The sequence below is a fragment of the Gymnogyps californianus genome, chromosome 3 (assembly GCF_018139145.2).
Source record: "Gymnogyps californianus isolate 813 chromosome 3, ASM1813914v2, whole genome shotgun sequence".
Lineage (NCBI taxonomy): Eukaryota > Metazoa > Chordata > Aves > Accipitriformes > Cathartidae > Gymnogyps > Gymnogyps californianus.
Window position 1 is genome coordinate 27,273,164 of NC_059473.1, and position 22,582 is coordinate 27,295,745.

The window sequence follows — 22,582 nt, forward strand, 5'->3', positions numbered from 1 at the left end:
AGAACTGAAATAGCATCCACATACTGCAGCTTTTTTTTCCTCTAGGTATATGTCCTTCTTATCAAGAAATGTTAATAAGACTCCTGTACACAACCACATTACAAATAAAACAGTAGCACACGTCTTTTTTATAATACTATATTTTTTAACAGCATATACACAGACATCTGGCTAAAAATCATTGGAAGACATGGCACAATACTACCCCAGTTCTCGCATTTATACAAAACGCTGAACCAAAAGGAATCTAGAAGACTCTTCCTCTCTTCTTTACTTTCATAAATTAAATACACAACATGCCCGTTCTCGAAAATGCACACCACATTTCCAACATTTAGTCATAATGAAAACCAGAAGGCCGCAGTCTGGCTGCTCTGGAGTGTGTGTGCACTGCGGAGAGAAGGAATAAGGACCATTTCCTCTGTTTGCGTGTCTCTTGTGAAAGAGCTGAAGTCTCTGCAAAATGGTGGGGTCGAGAGGCTGCAGGCTCCACGTCCTGAGGTCCAGCCCTGCGAGCCCTGCGACTGCGCGGGGTTTCGGCTGATGTTTCGGCTCTGATGGACATCAGGGCTGGGGGGAAGAAAAAACAGGGAAAAAAACCATCTTTCGTATATGAGCAAAATCTGACTATAAAAGCTCCGGGTTGGAGGAGTAGGAAGTGTCCCTCTCATCTCAGCTGCATGTTGATGCCAGGATCCTCGGGTGCCCATTTTGGCCCCAGAGCCACGGGCTCTGGAAGTGATGGGCATGATGGAGACAGTGCCGGCAGAGACCTGGGACAGCCCTGCCATAGCCGAGTGGTGTGGGGGCAGCCAGGGGAGTGCAGGAGAGCCCCTGGCTCTGCGGGCCCTCCGGCAGAGGGGATCCCTGGGGTGCCGCGGGCTTCCCCACCAACCTCCCGTCTCCCCAGGTGCCTGGGGACCCCCTGCTGCCACCGCCACCTCCACGGGCAGCAATGGGAGCGGGAATGTCCTGCCCGCAGCACAACTCAGCCACCCATGAAATGGTGAGGAAGTGGCAGTTATGGTCCACAGAGGTCTTCTAAAATAATTTTTAAAAATTGGATAGGAATATAACATTCTCTTAGCTAAGAGTCAGCTGAAGGCACTGGAGACAGCCAAATCCTTTTCTCCCTCTGTAAATACATATGATTTCCCTCCGTCTTTGCACAGCACTGCTGGATAAGAACAGCCACAAACTGTACTGAAATGTACTTTCCAAACAGTAATCAAATTTGCTTAATTTATATTCACATCCTTTTTGGATCCTCTTTCTGAAAACATCCTGCTAAAAACGTCTCTTTTCGAGACTGTTTGTCTTGAAAGAGCAAATGTTGTAGAAATTCATAAAGAGACAATGTGGGGGTTTGTAACTGCAGATTTGCAGAGACTAAGGGGTAAACTGAGACAAAACAGTGCCCCAGGCAGGTATTGCTGGGTCAGGAGCCAGGTGTCAGGCTGGCACTGCTAAAAAGGTACCACCAGGAGCTGGTACTCAGGTGTCCCTCTTTCACTGGGGGTCTGCCTAGGCAGAAGTCCACCTCCTGCACCTGCAGCGAACTGAAAACACGGGATGACTGCATGGAAAAGGAAGAGAGGCTGAGCCGTACATAAATAATTAAGTCCGTTCCCTCTCAGGGAGACTAACAGCTCTTTCAGGCTATGAGTAACACCATTAAAGACTGTGACTGGCAAGAGAGGTATTTTGTGGTGAGGGAAGGATTTGTTACCTCCTCTGCATAACAAGTGGAAAACTATAAAGAGGGGAGAGCGCTAAATTACACATGCAATCTGCTTGAAGAACAGTTTGGAGACATGGAAAGTCAAAGGTAATGTACTGTTGACAAGCAGAGCACAGGAAAAGGAAAACACTCTGTTGTGCTAAACACATTACACTGCTCTCCAAGGGCTCGCAGGATAGAACATTGAATTCTCCAAAGGATGCCAGCATGGAAGTGAGCAGGACTGAAGTTTATTTTCTAGGAAGCTCATCAAAACCAAACATTAGACTTTAAAACAATAATAAAGGGACAATTTAAAAGACTAATAAAAAATAATTCCAAGAATTGTACCCAATGAATCATGAAACAGAAATTAATGGTGTGACTGGTGCATCCAGATCAAAACTCCAGATCACATTGTTTAAATAATAACTGCAGTTATTTTGCTAGCATAGAAATAGTACTTGCAAAGTCTGTTCTTCATAGATAATTAGAACAATCCATACATTCGCAGTCTACGAGGAAAATGAGAACTACATTGTAAGTACAAATAAACACATAGCTTTGGTTTGACACTATGTGCTGCTGAAATATGCTTAGATTTGCATGCACCAGAGGTGGACCCAGGTTCGGGTGATTTTTAATGCTACTTGATGTTAACTGGCACAGCAGATCTGACCGTGTTCCCATCTATTTGCCCGTTCGGAACAAGAACAGGGGAGCTATTGTTCAGCCACGCTTTCTGCAGTGGATTGGGAATAAAGATCAGGTTGCTGTCAGGGTGGCTGTTGCAGGGAATCCATTGATGTGATTAAGGCATTACAATGGCAAAAGAGGAAGAGAGATTTTTATCTAACCATTATCTCCCCAGCTTTTTCTGCCAGGTAACATTTTTGTATGCCAGGTAACATTATCTGTTTGTCTCTTTATAACTGTATAGCACTTTTTTCATCATATATAGACCTGCCTTAATCTGAGATTAAGGATAACAGCTATATTTAGGAGGATTTGGAAGACAGCTATATTTAGAAGGAAATCTTGGGAATGGGAGCTTTAGGAAAATGTTAAATATTTAAGATATGGCCAAGCAAAAAGCTGCTATTACATCCAGACAGAGGATTTTGTCATGAAAAATGCTCATGGAGGTTTCATACTTACGGCTTCACTACAAAGGGAGGATATGGTGCAGTAACGGAGTGTGTGAATTTATAGAGCACCAATTATCCAGCACTAGCTTCCTGCCTGGACACCCCTAATGCATAATGGATGTGAGGTACATTATTCCATTTTTTAAAGGAAAAGTGGTAGCTTTCCTATGAATACATAAATCCAAGACTTTGTCTTCCATGACAGAGTGATGAGGGGGAGGGAAGAGGCAGTTTGCAGAGAAATGCCTGTTACTAAACTGTTCTCTCACCCTATGTCCTAGATGAAAGCAAGGCATCTGGAGTGTTCACAGCAGGTACTGAGGAGGGTTCAGTATGATACCACGTACCTGTGCTTGACCTCTCTTATGTTGTCCAACAGCAGATGCACAGTGCTGTAGCTCCATTTTATTTTCAAAATGGGACAGCGAATGTGCAATAAAAAGAGGCCAATGCTTCATTTCTAGTGTTAGAAAGGCATATTTTTACTGTGTGCTTCATTTCCCTTGCATAACCTTTGTGGGCGCAAAGCACTGAAGATATACTGGAAGGGTGAAAGAGGTAAGGTTAGCCATCAGTAGATATTGTGCTGGCCTGTTCTTGTCTTAAAAAAAAAAGACAGCAAAACCAGGTGGTGCCTTTTCTTCACTGATATCTTACGGTGTTATAACAACCCCACTAGCACTAGCGGCCTTGTTGTAGAAACCATCCTTGGTGCAGTGAAGAGAAAGGACCATGTAATGTGAACTAGTAGGAACACAAAGATCTAGGATATGAAAGGGGACAGTTTTTCCAGAGAGTAGTAAAGCTTCAAAACTCCTTCATTCAATGCAGAATTAGCCCAGCAATAGCTTTCAGCAGAGTCATACTTGTGTCTTCTTTATGCAACTTCTTGCTCTAATTCAATACTATTCTGAATTAAAAATTTTCCCATTAAAACCAAACTCGATGTGTTTTAAAAATATATCTTATATTTTGACTAATAGTGCTGGGTGAAAGACGATAGGAAAAACTGATTTGACAGTTTTTTGGGAGCACTCTTCCTCCCAGAATAATACCACCAAAAGGACTGCAAGAATTACTGTGGATATTAATAAAACCAAACAGGAACTGGAAATTTATACCTGATATTTATTTGTGAGTTCAATCACGACCCCTTAAAAGGAAAGAAGGAAGAATAAGAAAATTTAAGGTTCCCATGGTATTGTTTTAATCCTGTTCTACATATCCCACCAACTACAGGTACAGCTGTAATGGGAAATAGGAGTTTGGAAGTTTGAAGACAGTGAAGGAATGCCTTCTACCAAGGCATTTATGCAAAGAGTGAAAGGGCATAGGTTAAGTCATGGCAGTTTTCCAGTACATGTAAACACCTAGAGAAATAAATTAAGCTAACACAGATTAGGAGGTGGATGTTAAAGTCTTTTCCTGTTATTTTTTTTGCATGTTCTCAACGCTCAGTCCCTGAAATATGAAACTCCATCTGTGTTTACCAGCCTCAGATTCAGATCATCTTGACAACTGATGGCAATCTCTGCATTGCCCTGGCAGATTCAGGAAAAGAAAAAAAAAAAAGCAGGAAAAAAGACAGAGATGATTTTAAACAGTGAAAGGTGAAAGTAAAAAATAATTTAATTAAGACATACAGTGTCCTAGGAAGTTTTTCTTAAGTATTTCTCTCTTCTGTAGGCAAGCAAAAGTAGCTGTACAGACTTTGAAATCTCTTTTAAACAATAATGGGGAAACATCAGTCATTACATACACGAAAATACAATTATATAAATTGAATTGAATTCCTGGTGGAAGGTTATCTTTGCAATCACCGGCGTTAACACTTAAATAAAATTGAAGTTTTGTCATTGACTTCAAAGAAATCAGGATTTCATCCTTATTTGTATTTTTCAAGTGAAATTATAAGGCCTAATGCAAAACCTTCTGAAGCCAACAACAAAAGACTGTGGTTGATGTCAGTAGATTTAGTGGGAGTAGGTGGTAAATTAACAATGGATAAAGGAGCTAGTGAAAATATGCAAGGGTATTTCCCAAATCTTCTAGAACGTCTGTTTCAAATTCTGTATAGTATATTGGTTATTCAGTCATATATCAGTAAGTGTGAGTGAAATGAAAGGAGTGTTTTAAAGTTTGAGCCTACTACTTTTGGAGTAAGTGAAAGTTTGTCTCTCATTTTTATTGGAAGCAGTCCTAGTCCTTTCCAGAGCAGCAAAGCAGAGCAGATCATGAAGTGACTCGGTGACACAGTATTGCTAATGCAAGTTTTTTTCATGAAAATTATTCTTTTGTGCCTAATGTCTGCTAGACACAGCCCTTGCTTCTTTTTTATGTAGTTTATTGCAGAATCTCCTTCTCTCTGAAATGACTATTGATAAATAATATTAAGCGACATTTCATTAAACACTCAACTGATAGTTTTAATTGGTTCAAGAAAGGTTGGAAAAGCACATTCACGGGTGTGGAGGGTGTGGTACCAGATTTGGTATCTTTGTTTTTCTTGCTCTTACTATGCAAATTTGTCCTCCTTTTCAAAGAGGTGATGAAGAGCCACATATATTTATTCCAAATAAGATCCAAACTCAAGGGCTACACTCAGCAGCCAGCCTGCAGTCCTTTCTCACACTGGATGTCCCTCACTTCCCCGGGAGTCCCTCGGGCAAGGCCAGGTGCCCGGGGATGGTGTCCGTATCAATCACGGCCAATTCTTCCTCATAAGGCAATGCTGGTGTGGTGCAACTGATAAATAACAGGTGGTTAGCGCAAAGGAATGCAGGCACATAACAAAGGCTGTATAGGGTTAAAACATTGGGATTTTGCCTGCAGCTGTCCACAATAAATATGCATAAGTTCATTTTTTGCTTAGTTATGGATTCATCCACCTGTTTTCCTGAGAGTGCCAGACATTTTGTACTCTAATTATTACCAGGTCCTATCCAAAGTCCATTTAAGTTAGCACAAAAGAAGTTGTCAGTGATCTCAGGGAACTGGGATCAAGCCATATGGAGCAGTTTCACTAGCATATTTATATTACAGGTTCTCAGTTTTAACCTTACAAGAGCAAGGCCTAGAGAAAAAAACATTCGTTCTTTGTGCAAAGGATTTACAGATTCTGTTCTGTTCTTATTTCCAGGTAGTTTTTAAAAATAAACCTGTGCTCCTGTTAAATGATTCCAATAGATATCTTTGCAGAACCACAAAGTCAATGGAGGGTTCAGAGCTGTGGCCCCAGTCAGCAGAGACTGATGTCGCTCTGCTGATGGCTCCCACCTCAGTTCAGACTTCAGACCTTCCCAGCTCAGTTTCCAGACTCTCTCCAGAGCTGCTTCATCTGCAGCACAACATTGCCCATAAAGCAGATGAAGTGTTGCTGCCACAGAAATGAGCACATTTCCTCCTTCAGACCACCACTTTGCTCCCCACCGACGCTTCTGATGCTTGTCGCTTTCTACCTGTTCTCTTTGACTGTTATCTTACCAGTTTATGTCTGATGATTTTATCTCTATTGCCTTTTTACCCAAGTAAGGCCATAGGGTATTCTACAGGCATACTTAATCAGTGAATCCACAGGCAGAATAACAGCCCTCAGAAATATACACTTATCAGGAAAACATCTATAATCTGTAAATGCTCCAAAAAACTTCACATGCAGGGGTCAAGATTTACCAAACAAAAAACAAACAAAAAAACAACAACAAAAAAGGAATACCTAGAGGTAAGTTCCCATGGGCATAATTCAACAACTCTGTAGATAACCAGATGTATGAAGTATCAAGCGTTACCAGTTTCCAGTGAGTTTCAGGATCCATTTTATAAATCTGGAACTGCATCACATAATATACTATGTATCACTTAATAATACATTTAATGATGTAAGCCATCATATCATGCAACCTGGCCTTCTCTATACTCCATTTTCCCTCTTAGTGAAACAATCAGTGAAGCAATTTCTTGAACTTGACACTGCGTGGCTACTCAGAATCATTAAATCTCATGCCTTATTTTATAACAAAACCTCTAGTTAATCAACATCAGACTTATCTCTTTTTATTACTGTCTGGTATTTACATTGAAGATGTTGGCTAGTCTTGAAACTGAAGCAGTAGAAATGTGGTTTGCATTTAAAAAATGAACCCATGTTCACTGACACCTCTCTGCACAATTATTTTCTGGTGTGAGTCCCTTGGGATGGAGACCCTCGTCAGCCAGGTTTCAGGAGGTTCATGGATATGATTAGGTGACGGTGTCCCAAGTGGCTAGTGCACACAAAACTATATGAAATCAGTCTTCCAGTCCTGGCAAGTAAATGGAAGAAGAGCTGGCCTAGACTTTTTTCTTTAATATGTCTTTAGTTGTTATTTAAATTTCTTCATTCCTACTTTATACTTACGTTAGCAGACTAAGCTAAAATTTTACAGGTAGTTTTCCTCTCTGCAATATTGTAATTTGCATTAGCTGTTACTGTAGACCTACTTATGTGACCTGTCAGTAGCAGTCAATGGTTTGCAGCTGGAAAAAAAAATAATCAGGAAGATTATTTCCCCAAATCAGTTTGCTTTTTAAAGGCTGGAACAGAAAGTTTGAAATAGCTACTCTTAATATCACATTGGTGAGTCCAGATGTATTTGCTTGCTGCTGACCACTTTTCACGCGGTACTCTCATGATTATTTGAGTAAGAAGAGCAACAGGGCCCCTCTGATGCCACGCGGGATGGGAATCCCTCCGTTGGATCCGGACGCGGAGAAGCAGAGCTCCTTGCTCAGGGTGCCCCAGGAGAGGCTGAGGAGAGCTTAGCTATTCGTGGTCCAGGTTAGTGCCTACCCAACCCTCTCTTGCTAAGTGCTGTGCAATCAAATCTAAGATCAGATCTATTCCCTTGATAGATGTATTTTTCGAAAACAGAAATTGCGCTATGATTATTTCAGCGTAGAAACACCGTGTGGCGTTTTCTGCTTCTGAAAATTGCTGCAGCTCTGTGGATGTCTAATGATTTACTCACTGTTTTTTTGAGACAGACATCAACATTTCAGAAAAGACTATAAAGCCTAATTACAGATTTTTATTGCAATATATTGTATTAAAATACAATGTATATCATAGAATATACATTGCATTAAAATACAATAGTCAATACATTATTATATATCTATCATATCATTATTCTTGTCATAAACAATTAATATGGTAAAATTGATGATGAAATTAGAAGTCTTTTCTTAGGTCCTGAAAATATGAAATCTTATTACAAGAGAATTTCAGGTATCAGTTAAAAGCAATTTCCATATCCCCTGGTGTGAAGAAAGCTCAAAAACCTTAGCTGAATGCAAACTGAACAGACCAAAAGAGAAGAAAAATACACATATTTGTTACAGCCTTCCGTAAGCTGATTCCATTCTGCGAGTAGAAGCCTGGTAAAAGTTGATTAGCCACCTGATTAAAAATAGTAAAAATTGCTAGCAAGCAAAAACTGAAATAATTCTTTGCACAAGTATGGAGGCTGTTATTGAACTCTGGGCCTGAATGCCTTCCAGCCTTCTCTGGTATGGCCGAGAAATTTTAAGAGCCACATTTTCCTTTTAAACTAATATTCAAAAGAAAAAATAAAATAGGGCTTCCAGAAAAGAATCTCCTGGGAGTTCAATAATGCTTTTCACTGGAGTTTGCTGCAGCAAGTCAGACTGTACTCACTACTGCTGAGAATTAGAGGTAATTAGCAAAAAAACAGGGAGAGATACCTAACCTGTGGTGAACCTGTACAGCTCCAATGCAATCCACAAAGACTGCCAAGACAAGATGAAGACAAAGTTAAGACTTTGCTTTGTATTTTCCTTTGATACACAAATACATGCGCACAAGATTAAAGCTACATTTTTAGTAAAATCGTATAGCTATAACACCTGACACAAAATCGCACTCGGCTTTAGAGGCCTGGCCCGCATCATAAACATTATGTATGAGAAGTTAATAATTGATTTGGCTCTGTATTCAAGACAAAGCCTTATTTCTCAGAAGCATCAGCGTATGCTGTAAAGGGACTTGAAGTTTATGGGAAAAACATACGTTGCAGAAGCATGCTGATTTTACCATAAGTGATCTGCTTCAGGAAAAAAGTTCTGCAAAGAAATATCCCCTGAACTTAATAAAAATATAAAGTGCTTATTCCTAGTAAGCCTGAACTTTTTCTGGTGAGATTATCCCATGCAATAAATTTGGCAAGAATCACCCCTTAAAAAATTAACTAGTCTTACTAAGCATCACTAATAATGTATTTTAAATCTAAGACATATATGCAAAAAGAGATTAACTTAGCAAAAGAATTCTGAATTTTGCAGCAAATGATATTCCTTGCAGATGAGCATCCAGAATAATTTCAGTGTAAGTGGACATCAATAACAGAAGACTTCGTGGGCACTAAGCAAGAATTTATCTTTGTTTTTCATAATACTTCATAGGTAATGAACATAAGAACCTGGAATAGAATAAACTACACAGTACTAATGCTAGGAAAACTAGTTCTGTTTTATCTAGTTAATGGTAGTAACATTGCTGCAAGTGTGGATGCTGATATTTTAATGATAAGAAAAAGTATCTTTGGCATACTTTTATAATTTAAGTGTTCTTTTATTGGTGTCTTCAAAGAGCTTGAAATAAATTTAATAAATTGGGGTAAATCTAGTTTAACAGTGAAAATCTTGATGGTCTGTTCTAATACTGTGTTTGATATTTCTGTGTGTTCTGAGACATTATGAAAAGATTTTGATATTCAGAATTTGAAGAAGTAAATAATTAACTATAATTCTGCTAGCAGATGAATCCACTATTCACTGGTGCTGTTTCTTCATTGTTTTGCATCTGGTGTAGTCATTTAGAGATGTGCAGAGTCAGTGCAAAACATTACAAAATTAGAATCAGATTGTTCCAAATCCCTTTATGAAGGTGCACAAAATGTAAGGCAGGAAACTGGAAAGTCACTCGCAGTGTCTTGTGGATCTTCTACTGATACTGGGCTGGATTCTAGTTTTATTCAAGTAAATTCTCCAGATCTGATCTTTTACCATTAATTCACAGTCAAAGATGAGATTTATGGACCTGAACTCATGAGTTCAACCATGTACAGCGTGGTTTCTTTGAAGAAAAGGTAACCAGCAGTAAACGGGGTCAGACCCTCAACTAGTCTCCATGGGTGTTTTTTTTAGGCATTTGCTAGAATTCATACAGCAAGAGTCTGCTCTGTGGATTTTGCTGGACAGAATACGCACAAAAGTATTTTCAAACTAAATGCAGCTGGTTCTAATCCTCTGATAATTCAATCTACATGCATCCCTAGCTTTAACATGAACCAAGCCATCTGTAAAATGTTAGTTACATTAGAAGACACAAATCTAGTTTTTGACCAGACCCGAGCCAATCAATACGACTTTCTTCCTTTGATCTTTGTATTTTCTGGAATAATGGCAAGAAACTAAACAAAAGTCACCACAAAATCAATCCAAGCCATAATGCAGTCTTAAAACTACTAGGCACTCTTTTTGATGAGGGGCTTCGTTGCTGGTAGAGTTTCTCTGCTCGCCACATGCATTCCAGTGGTGATTCAAATTCTTCTGCCGAAATGAACTTAGAGGATAAACTGTACTTGCAATCATATAGCAAGCAGTACGAATACTAAAAAGGAAACATGAATTTTATCTTAAAAGGCTAGAGGGACCTCCTTGCTTTTTCCAGATGAAAGCCAGACCAAATTTGTTTAAATAACCAGTATAGACAATACAGGAACTGAATGCAGGAAGAATGCTGAGAAAAAATAAAACGCAGCCAATTCCAAGTACACCAAAAGCATTTTATTCATATTGTATGTTCACATTACATTCAAACTGTGCTTATTCCATACTCTTACATTCCAGCTATAATGTGGTTTCAGTAACATTTACAGATTATGGTTTGTACTTAAAAAAAACCCAAGGTTGTTTTATTAAAAGGAAATTAGTTCGCATGACAAATGACAATTTTTTGTGGAAGTCCCTTTATGCATCCCTTATTTTTCCTCCATTTGTGAGATGCATATTCTTGAGTTAGGATTTTCACTATCCTACATTTATTTAAGTGAGAGCTAGTTGAGTAGGAATGGGCATAAAGCGCTGCTGCTGGAGTAGGGTAGTGTTTTGATTTTGCTTGGTGCAATTGTCCATGCAATGGACAGATGAGCAGAGTGAGAAACTGGTACCTGCCCACCAACTCCTCCACTTTCCTCGGGGAAAGACAGTAGCATTGGAAATGCCCTCGAGTCATTTTTTTGGCTACATACAAAGATGATTCAAATGCAGCTCTTCACTTGCTGCCTGAAGTACACAGCATGTTTTCAGCAGTATTCCTCCTATGAACCTAAACCCATAAGGCATAGAAAACAAGAAAAAGATGACTAACTTGATTCCAGGTCTGTTAAAGAAAGGCTGCTCCATTCCTCCCGTTATCAGGCATAATTAATAAGTTCTCCTCCATGTTTTTTTTCCCAGTTGCTGCAGTCTTGTATTTTTCTTGCCATTTTATTCATGTTTATTAGCTTTAATCTACATTTTTTGCAGTCCTCAAGATCAGTCACTCTTTTCTACTGATATGGAACCAGCTAGAATAATTTAAAAGCCCTTCCAAATGCCTGTCATCACAACCAAACTTTTACTGTTTCATTTACCTGAAACCCTTACAGTCTAAGTAGTGATATTCTCATTTGGACTACCAACTAAGGTCTACTAGTGCCTGGTGGTGCTTTTTGCCTTTTCTACTTAGCTGTTATCTTTACAGTCTCCTCATAAACCAGAGGACTGGTTGCTCATACCCTTCTTCCATGTTGGTAAAAGATTTGGGCAGACTCCATCCTTTCATCCACTCTACTGGTGTGGTGTGCCACGGCAGAATGGGTGGAAATGGTCTCATCCAGGAATATGGTCAGTACAGGAAACCCCTCTGGTACTCCCAGCTCTGAAGGATGCTGGAAGGCTGAGATAGGTAGGGAGAGACATGACAAAAAAACATTCAGTGCAGATCCTGGGCTTCAGAACATTACCTGAAGCACAAAATATAGTAGCAATCATATTGAAGTAAGAAAAATAAGAGAAATAGATCAATTCCCCCTTTCCTATGCTGCCACCTGTCCTCTCCCTGCAAGATTCTGGTTTGACAGTCTTTGTAGAAAGAACATTTAAATCAGATTTTGATCTCCATAAATTGTAACAGCTGGAACAGCAAAATATAAAACAGCTCACAATGGTTTTCCATATGAAGAAATGCTGGAGACATCTCTAAATCCTTTGATTTGGCAGAGAAAAATAGTATGCATAGCCAATATAGTCTGTCTGGTGCATCTTTTATTCAGAAAGAAAATGTCATTCATTATCATGCATACTTCAACCAAAGCATGCAGAGATACAGAAAGAGAGAGGAAACCTTTAAAAGGCTTACATAGGAACAGGAAGAGCACTGTAACTTTGAAGTCACTAGGAAACCATAAGAAATTTTCTTGTTTAAATCTGAAACAAAGAACCTTCAGTAAATCACTATCAGTTGTGAACTGGGACTGGAACAGGCAGTCAACCTGGCAGGGCCGTCTGAGCCAAAAAACTCTTATATCCCACAGTAGAAAAGAACATGGTGAAAGAATTAGCAGCGTAAAGAGAAAAAACATTTAGAAATATATGGCTCTGAAGAGGACTGGGTTGCCTGATCCGAAATGTGGTAAACGAATCTACAGAGCATGAGACATCTGCATAGCCAGCATATAATGTGCAGGAAGAGTAAGAAAAAACTTCACATAAGAATGTCCATCAAAACAATGGAACTGGGGAACTTCATCAAAAAAAAAAAAAAAAAAAGACACTATTCATAATGTCACAGGAATGGTTAACTTGAGACGTGTTTGCTAAATTTGACTCTGTACTGTCCCAATGCACTTGCTTTCCTCAGCTATGAAGCCCTAAAGGAAACTTGCCATTCTCACAGTTCAAGCTTTATTTCCTTAAAGATATTATACCTCTGCAGAGATGGAGCTGCAGAACCTAATGTCGGTGCCCTGAACTACCTGTGGAAATCTTACCTCCACTGGCTGCTGTTTAAAGGATGAATTCATGAGCACCTGGATATTAAATGAAACTTTTGTCTTTAATGCCTGCCTCACAACTTCAGCAATATGAGTTTTTGAATGACATTTTTCTTTCTCTTTTGAAAAGCATTGCCTTTGCCTGTGACTCCATTTATTTATCACGTGATGCTCAGGCAGCAATTTTGTCATATCTTGTCTCCAGTCTAACACATTCTCTGCATCCAGCAGTAAACCCTGGGAGTTGTGGCCCTGACACATGAAGGATTTTGTCTGAGAAGCATGTTATAGAAGGAGAAATGTTCCTCTTCACCAATATTATATTTAAAACAAAATAAAAAGATTGAGTTGCTCTGGGCACTCACCTTTGCCTTCAGCATGATTTCTCAAGCATTATAAACCACATGAAACGACAAAGGATACTTCAGTGCCAGGCCAGAGAGACTTGAGCCAAGAAATACCTTTCCAGGATGAAGATCACAGATACTGAGATCGCATGCCTAAAAGAAAAGGGAATTCTCAACTTTCTTATATTTTCATGACCACCTAGAAGAGATGTTAGCCAAGAAATGATTCAAAGCCTACCCACCAAAGCGAGGAAGGCAAACCCCAGATTTGGATGCACACTGTCTCTCTTGCTGCCATCTGCTGTTTTCATGTGGAAGCATGGAAAATTTCAAATACTATACCATGATTCTTCCCTCTACCTACCACATTAACCCCACCAACAATTTGGGAAAATTTCATGGACCATGTGGGGAGGTTATCATTCACGCCGATTCATTCACTCCATGGTTCCAGAAAACAGCAAGCACAGCTCTTTCATGTGCAGAGTTACTGACAGTAGCTGCTGTTACTGAAGATGCCAGACTTGGATCGGCTTTGCTCGTAAGCACCTGCAAGAAAACCAACCCGTGGAAAGGCTAACACTAGCTGCACACCTGAAACGCTCTGCAGAAGCTGCTCTGTTAATCCTTCAGGAGCAGAAGGGCACTGGGGATGCACTAAAGGACACCGCTCAGAACTGAGGAGCTGCAAAAGTTGTTGTGCATATTACTATGGTCTGACAAGAAACTCTTCATGGATGCCGCGTGAAAATTGTTCCCGTGCTTAATAAGAAGAGTGTATGCCAGAAAGCTTTTGGAAGTCATTTTTTACGTGTCTTTGTTTGGAAAGTGCCTGGTAAATTTTGCTCATTATCTTTAAAAGGAAAACCTGAAGTGGTTCATGGTGCTATTATTGAATGACTTGCTTTCTCTGAGATATGGGCCATCCTGTGACAGAGGCGGCTCAATCCCGTGGTGTTTTTCTCCTGACATGAGGGGGAATTGGTATTGTGTAGGATCAGATCACGTTTTTTCAATTTTTAAATGCAGTCATATACGCAAAATTAAAGGGGAAGCTTTCATTTTCCCAATTCTTTATTTAAGAACTATAATTTACGAATTTGACCTGAGAAATTTTCCTTTACTTTTGCTGCCTATTTCAGCAGGGTTTTTGACATGAATTCCCATTTGGGGCAAAGGGAAAGGTTGTTCACTTCTGCTGAAAAGCAAAGAAAGCAGATTAATAGGGGAAATAATGTATTCATTCTGGTGTATTATATACTTTCTATGAGTAAATTTTAATTGGATGACTTGCATAAATGGAATGTAAATGTGTCTACAGCACAGCATGGGTCTGGTGCTTTAAAAGCCAAAGTTCAACTCCTGATGTCATTAATTAGGAACTATAATTTGTAAATGTAGGGTAGGTAAGGGAAATTAAAACAAAAGTGCTTTATTAACTAATTCTTCAAGCACAGGTAAACCTATTTGAAAATGAGTTCATTCACCCCAGCTACACGCTGCATGCCTAAGACAGCCTTATTATGAATAAGTTAATAATCTACTGCCTTTGACTACAGAAAATCTAACTCCCCTGGTTACATCTGTTAGGGACCCATGTCCAGGAATCACGGTACAAGACAGGTTTGAAGCTTCATCTTTGAGTCTTTACAGATTTGGTCAAAGATCAACTATCACCACCCCCATTACACTATCTGCCTAAATGACTTTGAAGGCCCTCTCAAAGCAGGAGATACTAAGCTGAGATATATGTTTTGATGACCATTAAGAAACCAAGATCAGAATTTTTATTTTCGTGATTGATAGCGATGGTCCTGATATTATTAATTCACAAAGATGCAATCAGATGTCTCATTAGACTTTGCAAGTGATACACCATTTCTGTATGACCCATCCTGCAAATGCAGTAATGGTGCAAGTGTGTCCAAGAGCCTGGCGGAAGGCTCCTTCCTAGATCTACATTTTCTCATGGAGTAGTGAAGTAAATATCTGATACTGCAGACATGGAAGATATCAATGCCTAAAAGCTCAGTTGTGCACTGCTGGTATACAGAGAGCAGCCTTGCCCTTAATCCAAGTTATCTATATATAGGTATTATTGCAGGATTAATATTTTTTAATGGGAATAGAGGTTGTTTCCACTTTATTTCAGTTTAGCATATGCTGACCTGTTTTTGGTCTTCATTCTCCAGCCTATGGTCTTACATTAATATCCTTGTTGGTGTTCTCAGTCTGTAAAATGGGGAATGATCACTGTGCTGCTCACTGAATTTGGGTGCTAACATTATCCTTTCAAAAAGAAAACATCGCACACCTGCCTTGCTAGCTAATAACCAGGCAATAGGATGGTTGTCACGGCTTAAAAATGTAGAAATGGAAATGGGAAAGAATCCCAAACTCCCAGAAGGGAAAAGGCCAAACATAAGAGAGAAATTTATTGCTGAGTATGGCATAGCTGAAAGACAATAAAAGATCCCTTAAACTGGGCATAACAACAGGACAAAAGAAAACCAAAACCTCCTAAACCATGTCTGTTCATTTTTATTATGGGGTCAGCTGCAGACTGCCAGCCTGTTTTAAAATCAACACTTCACAGCAAGAAACTATACAGTAATGTATTACTTCTCTGCAGGCACTTCCTTCCACTGACAAATGGTTCAAGCGGAGTAATAGCTTAAACAGAATTGCACAGAGGTGTGAACGGCACTGATGAAGAAGGATCTATATGAGTGTATGTATTTACAGAAACACACACATGCACACAGGCTATTGTGTGGACCCGCTTCTTATTGTGGATAACGATCTGTATAAAATGCAAAGCTACGGGAGATGTTTTAACAGTCAGGGGAAAAAAATATAAATTCCACATGTAACGCTAATTTATTCTGTCCCCAAAGGAGATCTCCATAAGCTCGTCAGTCTAAAAATCAGCTTCTCTTCCAGCAGTTTTAACACTTACTAGTTAGCACCCCTAGTTAACATTGCTAACCTGCTGGCTTTACCTTTTCCTAATTTTTCTAAGTAAGGAGAACAGAAAAAGGATTGCTCCAGAGTTCATCACAGTGCTCCCGAGTACAAGCTGAAGCACATTTTTTCCTGAGGCAGAGAATAAACTGCACCCTAATGTAAATGGCTGATACAAAGCCAATGCACCAATTTATGCCTCAGCTAAATCCTTAACTTAGCACTTATGTAAGACATTAGACTTTTATAGGGCTTGGACCAAGGTATGAATTTCATGAGGAGCTCACTAATTTGAGAAAACAACTGAGTGTGCTCTTTGGTATGACAAACCAGACCACTTATCCATTGGGGAGAGATGAAGGAAGATAAGATTCTATTTTTCCAGCTTTCTGAAATGTTTTTCAGATTTCCTCATTTAATATAAGCTCGATACAAACAAAGTTTCAGAATAAAATTTTTAACCTGCTCTCTAGTTAAAATGCTGAGCCTTTCCCCTAGTGAGAAGAAAAAATATTGTGCACACAGGGTTTCAACTATCTCTGCTCGAATTCTGCCAATTTTCAAATGCTTAGGAATCACACTGAATCTACTCATTCCCCACCAGGGCTGGTGAACAAATTAGCACTAGAGCTCTGCTATTTTTCTCTTACTCGGTAGTCACATTTCTAGGAGACTGCCATTTTCTAAATACATTAATGCAATGATGTGAAATTTAGCTTAAGCTAACAGGGTTTTGTACCCTTGAACCAAAATGGGCATTTAATGAGGACCCCAGGAAATTATGCAGCTCTTGCCAAAGTTTCATTAATGGCTTGGAATTGCAATTTTGGGATAATCAACGCAAAGCAGCAAACTGTAAGCTTGATTTTTCAGGAAGTGGGCGCTCAGCACTTCCTCAAACTAAAACCGTCTCTATTGAGTCTCCATTATGGAGGCCCTCACAAATCATTAGTATCTTTAAAAAATATGCTTTTTTTCTGACCGTCAGGAAATGGTATTTATCCTATTAAATGAAGGCATTTCTGAACATTTGGGAACAACTTCGCAAACAGTGATCTAAATCTATTTGCAATAAACTGAAAAACTAAATGTGCAGAAGTAAATTAAAGATCAACTATATAGACCTGTAAAGTCAACCCCGACTCTTTATGAGTTTTTATGTTAACCAACAATGAAGTAGTAGCATTATGGAAATAAGACTATGATCCATCCTACTACAAAAAAGTCCACCTAACCAGAGTTTAGCCACTTGAAACATTTCGGCAAACTTTGATATTTTTGTTTTGGAAGACAATTTGTGTTCCTACTTTATATGACAATGGAGGAAGACCAGGAGATGCTTAGGTATGCCATAACCTCAGACCTCTAGGAATCATTTATAAAAACTGAGTGAAGCAGGTACACAGCAACATCAAAAAGACTGGCTTCTAATATGTATTATACAGTAGCAGCTAGGCGCCTTTATCAAAATTAATGAGGACAGACACAGCAGTTAACAAATTCAGACCCATTTTAAAAACCCTATGTCATATTTTAGTTAAACACATAATTAAAAGCTTTAATGGAAGCTCTCTAGTTCTCCTCAAGTCCCTGGCAAGACTCCTAGTGCCTTCCAGCCCATTCAGCGTTACAGGTGCTGATTCATGCCCTTGGGTAATTTAGAGGGACTGAACCTTAGGCTGCTTCTGCAGGGAGGCAAAACCCCAGCCCAGAAAGAAAAACTCCAGAGGCTCTGTGTTGGAGGTAAGAGGAGTACCCTCTGTAAATCGGGGAGGAGTAATTTAATCTTCCTCTAGGTCAGGCATCAGATTTTTTCCCTTACATCAGTGACCCCTGGGAACTTCTTGTAACTTGAGCCTCACTTGGGAGAATTAACAATATCCCATGCCTTATGGCAAGCCAACAAAGTTGTTCCTCTTCAAAACAAGGCACCATAAAGAACCCCACATCTGCAAAGGAACAACATCTCAAACGACCACTGGGAGTGATCCTACACTGATTACACCACCACCACCACCAGCTGTGGGGCACAGCTGGTTACAAATAGCATCACCTCTTCCCTCCCTCTCAGGTCTGCAGGTGGGAGGAGGGGAGAGGTAGGACCAGATCTGTGGGGCTGGGGCTGGGGCTGGGGCTGGGGCTGGGCTCGGGCTGGGGCTCGGGCTCGGGCTCGGGCTCGGGCTCCATGGCTGCTCCCTGCTCCCTGCCATGCATCCAGGCTCTCACCACTCGCCCTGAAGAGGTGCACCAGAAAAACTGCAGGAGGGAGAAGATTTCCTTCAGATGTTTCCACTTCGGTCCAGGAAACTAGACTCCATTGCAAGTAACAGGAGACGAGTACTGTGGGAAGCAGATTCCTCTTTCTAACGGGTAAGATGAAGTGGCTCATAGGTTCAGGCTCCCAACTTCACGTACAAGAATCTCAGCAATTTCATTTTCAGTTGTTAATCATTTTTATGTTTCCTCAGTGGAAAAATGCTTAAATATAATTTACATTCAAGCCACCAAAAAGTTATAAACAATTCCCAGGCTGAATGTTGCCAAACTATGTCAATTAAAAAAAAAAAAACCCACAAAGGTATTCTTACAAGAAGTGCTTTTCAAAAACCTGTAGTCCAAGGAAAATGTGCCAGAGAAATGAAACAATGGGGGAAAAATAGCCTATTTCTTTCAAGGGCTGGGTAAAAATCTCTGGAATGTGTGTAGCTTCCACTGTGTATTTCAAGGTGACCTCTTTCTGTGGTTCATATTTTCTCTAAGTTCCTTCTAGTAAGAGGGAGACTCCATGTGTATGTCCAGGCCCTCAGCTGGGGTACGTCAGCCTTGTCCGGTGAAGTCTGTAACACCAAACTGATTTACAGCAGCTGAGGCACCGGCTCGTTGCTCACCAGCTACTCTGAGCAGTGTAGCCCAGGCTTTGCCCTACCCCAGCACCAGTCCAGCTGCCTCCTGCGTCAGTGGGACTTGCAAAGGGTCAGGCTGCACTGCGGAGGGAGGGAAGGCTGCAGACAAGAATTTGGATTTCCTAAGCTGCGAATCCGTCAAACTGATGTAAAATTCCTGCCCTGTGGTATCGCAGTTGTCTTTCTCTATTTACCATCTATACGTGCAATAAAGCACTGGATGTTTAGCTGATTTGAAAGTTGAGGTGAGATATTCTAAGTTTACTCCAATTCTGAATAATGTAATCTTTCTCTAGCATCAAAATGTAAACTAGAAGGAGACAATCACTGAGCTTGTTAAAATTTTATAACAACTGTCTGGTTCATGTTTTTGAATCATTGTCAACTAAGAAACAGAAGCTAAACCCCTTAAAGCACTATACAACTCTTCCCTCCTCCAAGATAAGCACTAGGTACAATACTGGAGGTAAGAAATTGCCTTGTCCTTAGGGTTCGCACCTGGAACAGTCATATTGTTTATCAGTCTACAGGCTATATTAAGTAATTTGCCAGTACCTGTCTGAAACCTACATAAACAGAAGTATTTTTTGCTTTAATTGTAAGTTACTCTACTCAGCAGCGAAGTAAATTGTTAAAGATGATACACACATGCCCATATATGTATTTACTGAAGATTTTTTTGCTAAAACTCTGCTTGTGTATTGTCTATACCACAATTACATCTGTTGTGTACACCATAAACACAACCAATAAATAAATTAACACTCTAATCAAAACCCCACCTAAATTTAGGTAGCATTCAGAACTTGGCTTAGACTGGAGAAGTTAACATAAGAATTTAAAAGCTGGAGTTTGCCATATTTTGTTAAGTTCTGCATAGTGTTTGCTCTTCAGAAATTCCCAATTAACAAGTCACACAGAGGTTAACTTCCTTGCTTTTTAAATTCTTTAGTTTTGTTCAGTTCCTCAACTCTGCAGTGATAGAGCTTTATTTTTAAAATGTTGGAACCAAAGTTGGGGGGTTCAACAGTAGCTGAGTACCATACTCATCTTGGGCTTAATATAAGATTATGGAGATCTAGCTTTCTTTGCAGCTCTTTAACTTTTTATGTACTTCTGTGCAAGCTCTGCACAACCCAGATAATCAAAGGTATTCATTCATGCTCCTAACCGATTTCAGGAGGAATTAAACATCTAGATAAGGATTCATGCTGTCATCTTCACCTCTGCACCTCAGTTTCCAGCCTATAAAATAGAGGCAATGCTACTTACAAACCTAAGGATGTTTACAGTAACTCACTCACTGGTGTGTCTGAAGGATGGTCCTGCTGAGAGCTCAAGAAGGCAGCTGGGCATGCTTTTATTTAGTTGGGTTTTTTTTGTTTGTTTAACAAAACAGCATACTGAAGCACACAGGTCCCACCTGAAGAAATTACATAAGGCTCTGCCTCAGAGGGAAAGGGCCCTTTTCTGAAGGAAACTGTCCACAGGCTCTGAATTCCCTGGACACTTTTCCTAGCTAGAGAGATTTGTATCTCTCTACTCCCAATGCTTTAAGCATCTTGCAAACCTGGCCTGAGGCAGGTAATAAATAGGGGGTGGGGAGATGGGACTGGAGCTGTAGTGCCTTGTTCTTGCTTTTGTTTGTAAAAAACAAAGCATTTTTGAGGGACTTTTTGCTGGAGTGACTGCAGCACTCTTTTGCCATTGCTGAAAGACCATGGAAGTAGGCTATATAGAGCTGTTCTACAGCAACAGACCCCATGAGCAGCTAGGAAGTCTAATACTTGCTAGTAATTAAGACCAGAAAGAATAAGAACCAAGAAACTTAGTGGCTAATGATGTCCCATTTATAGCAGATTGACTGAAAGGCATCTCTTTTGACAAGACTACGGGATGTATGAAGACGGATTACTTATGTAGTTTGCAGCCAGCCACACTTAAATTCATTGCTGTGGCAGCTGTTCAGTAAAATTTGCTGGAAAATCTGGTGGAGATTAGGTTTTGATGAAAAATTTCAAGGCGTTTTCCTCTAATGTGAGCAAGCATAAACATCTCGGGTTTATTTTATATTGCAGATCAGCAACATAACGATGCTTTTGCCTGAGTGGATGGAAGGTGCTGGGGAAATGGGCGCTGCTACCATCAGGTCTGTGTTGCTCTCCAGCACCACATTTCTTCCCAGTCCTGTTCAACAACATCCACAGACTGTCATGAGAGCACGTGGCTGCAAATGCCAGGGACGTGCTCATGATGCAATTATCCATTTCTCTGTACGAATGCAGCACTGTCACTTGAGTGCAATAAAGGAAAACACTTATAGCAAACCAGGATGTTGCAATGGGTACGTAGCTTTTCCTGACCAAGGAGAAAGCACAACACACAGCGCGATGATGTTGCTTAACCTACAACGCACTCTTGGCTAAGAGATGAGATGGTACGCAGCATGGCTGACTCGAATTTCTGGTTCTACTTTCTATTTTCCCTCGTCATCAACCACATGGCTGGAAGTTACAGGAGACAGCCGGGAGTGTGGCTGGCTGGAAGTGGAGGGAGAGATTGCTCATACACAGCTATGAGAAACACGAGGTTACAGAAGTGACAGTTCCAGTGAGGAAAAACTTCCCCAAACTAGTTTGAACGAGCGTTTTTAGATGAATCTAAGCAAATCTCTGGGATCGTTATATTAAATCGCCCAATTAACCCTCCCACAAACTGCCCGATAGTATAAACTTCTGAACGTCAATCGAGGTGTTACTCCTAAACGGCTTATCCCGGACAAGGTGTGCTGGCAAAGACCGGGACCTGGCACCAGCACCCCCCGGTGTCCCCGGCCGAAAGCTGCGGTCAGCAGCCCATCGTCTCCCCCCCTCCTCCCGGCAGTCCCTTTGCAACCCGCGCTCCCAGCGCAGCGGGGGGGGGGGGGGGGCAGCAGCCGGAGCTCTCGCGGCGGCGGGGCGCGCGCAGACGCCTCCCGGGGCCGGGGCGCGCGAGCCGGGCGGCAGCCGCAGCCGGGGGCGGTTCGGGGCTGCCCGCCGGCGGGGGCCGGGGCCGGGGCCGGCCCGCCCGCAGGGGAAGCGGCGGCTGCCAGGGCGGGCGGAGTCGGAAGCACGACAGCACGGGGCGCTGGGGCGGCGCTGGCGGCGGCGGGAGGAGCTCGGCAGTAGCTGCCGTGCTGGGGTCGCGGCGCAGGGACGGAGCCGGGCAGCGCCGCCGCCGGCCCCGCAGCAGTAGCAGCAGCAGCAGCAGCAGCAGGACGAGAAGGAGGAGGAAAAGGAGGAGGAGGAGCCGCCGGAGCCGCCTCCCGCCGCCGCCGAGCGCGGGGAGCTGCCGGAGCCGCAGCCCCGGGCGGCTCATGAGCGCCGGGCTGCGGCGCCGCCGCTGCCTGCCGCCGCTCCGCCGGTGA

At 41.2% G+C, this 22,582-nt stretch overlaps 1 long non-coding RNA gene across 1 annotated transcript; it reads left to right on the forward strand.

Moving 5' to 3' along the window:
- The first annotated feature begins 18,504 nt into the window (after positions 1-18,504).
- On the forward strand, positions 18,505-21,869 carry LOC127015219 (uncharacterized). The gene is made up of 2 exons (XR_007766302.1): positions 18,505-18,643; positions 21,255-21,869. It is a non-coding gene; the product is annotated as an uncharacterized LOC127015219 (long non-coding RNA).
- Positions 21,870-22,582: the final 713 nt, after the last annotated feature.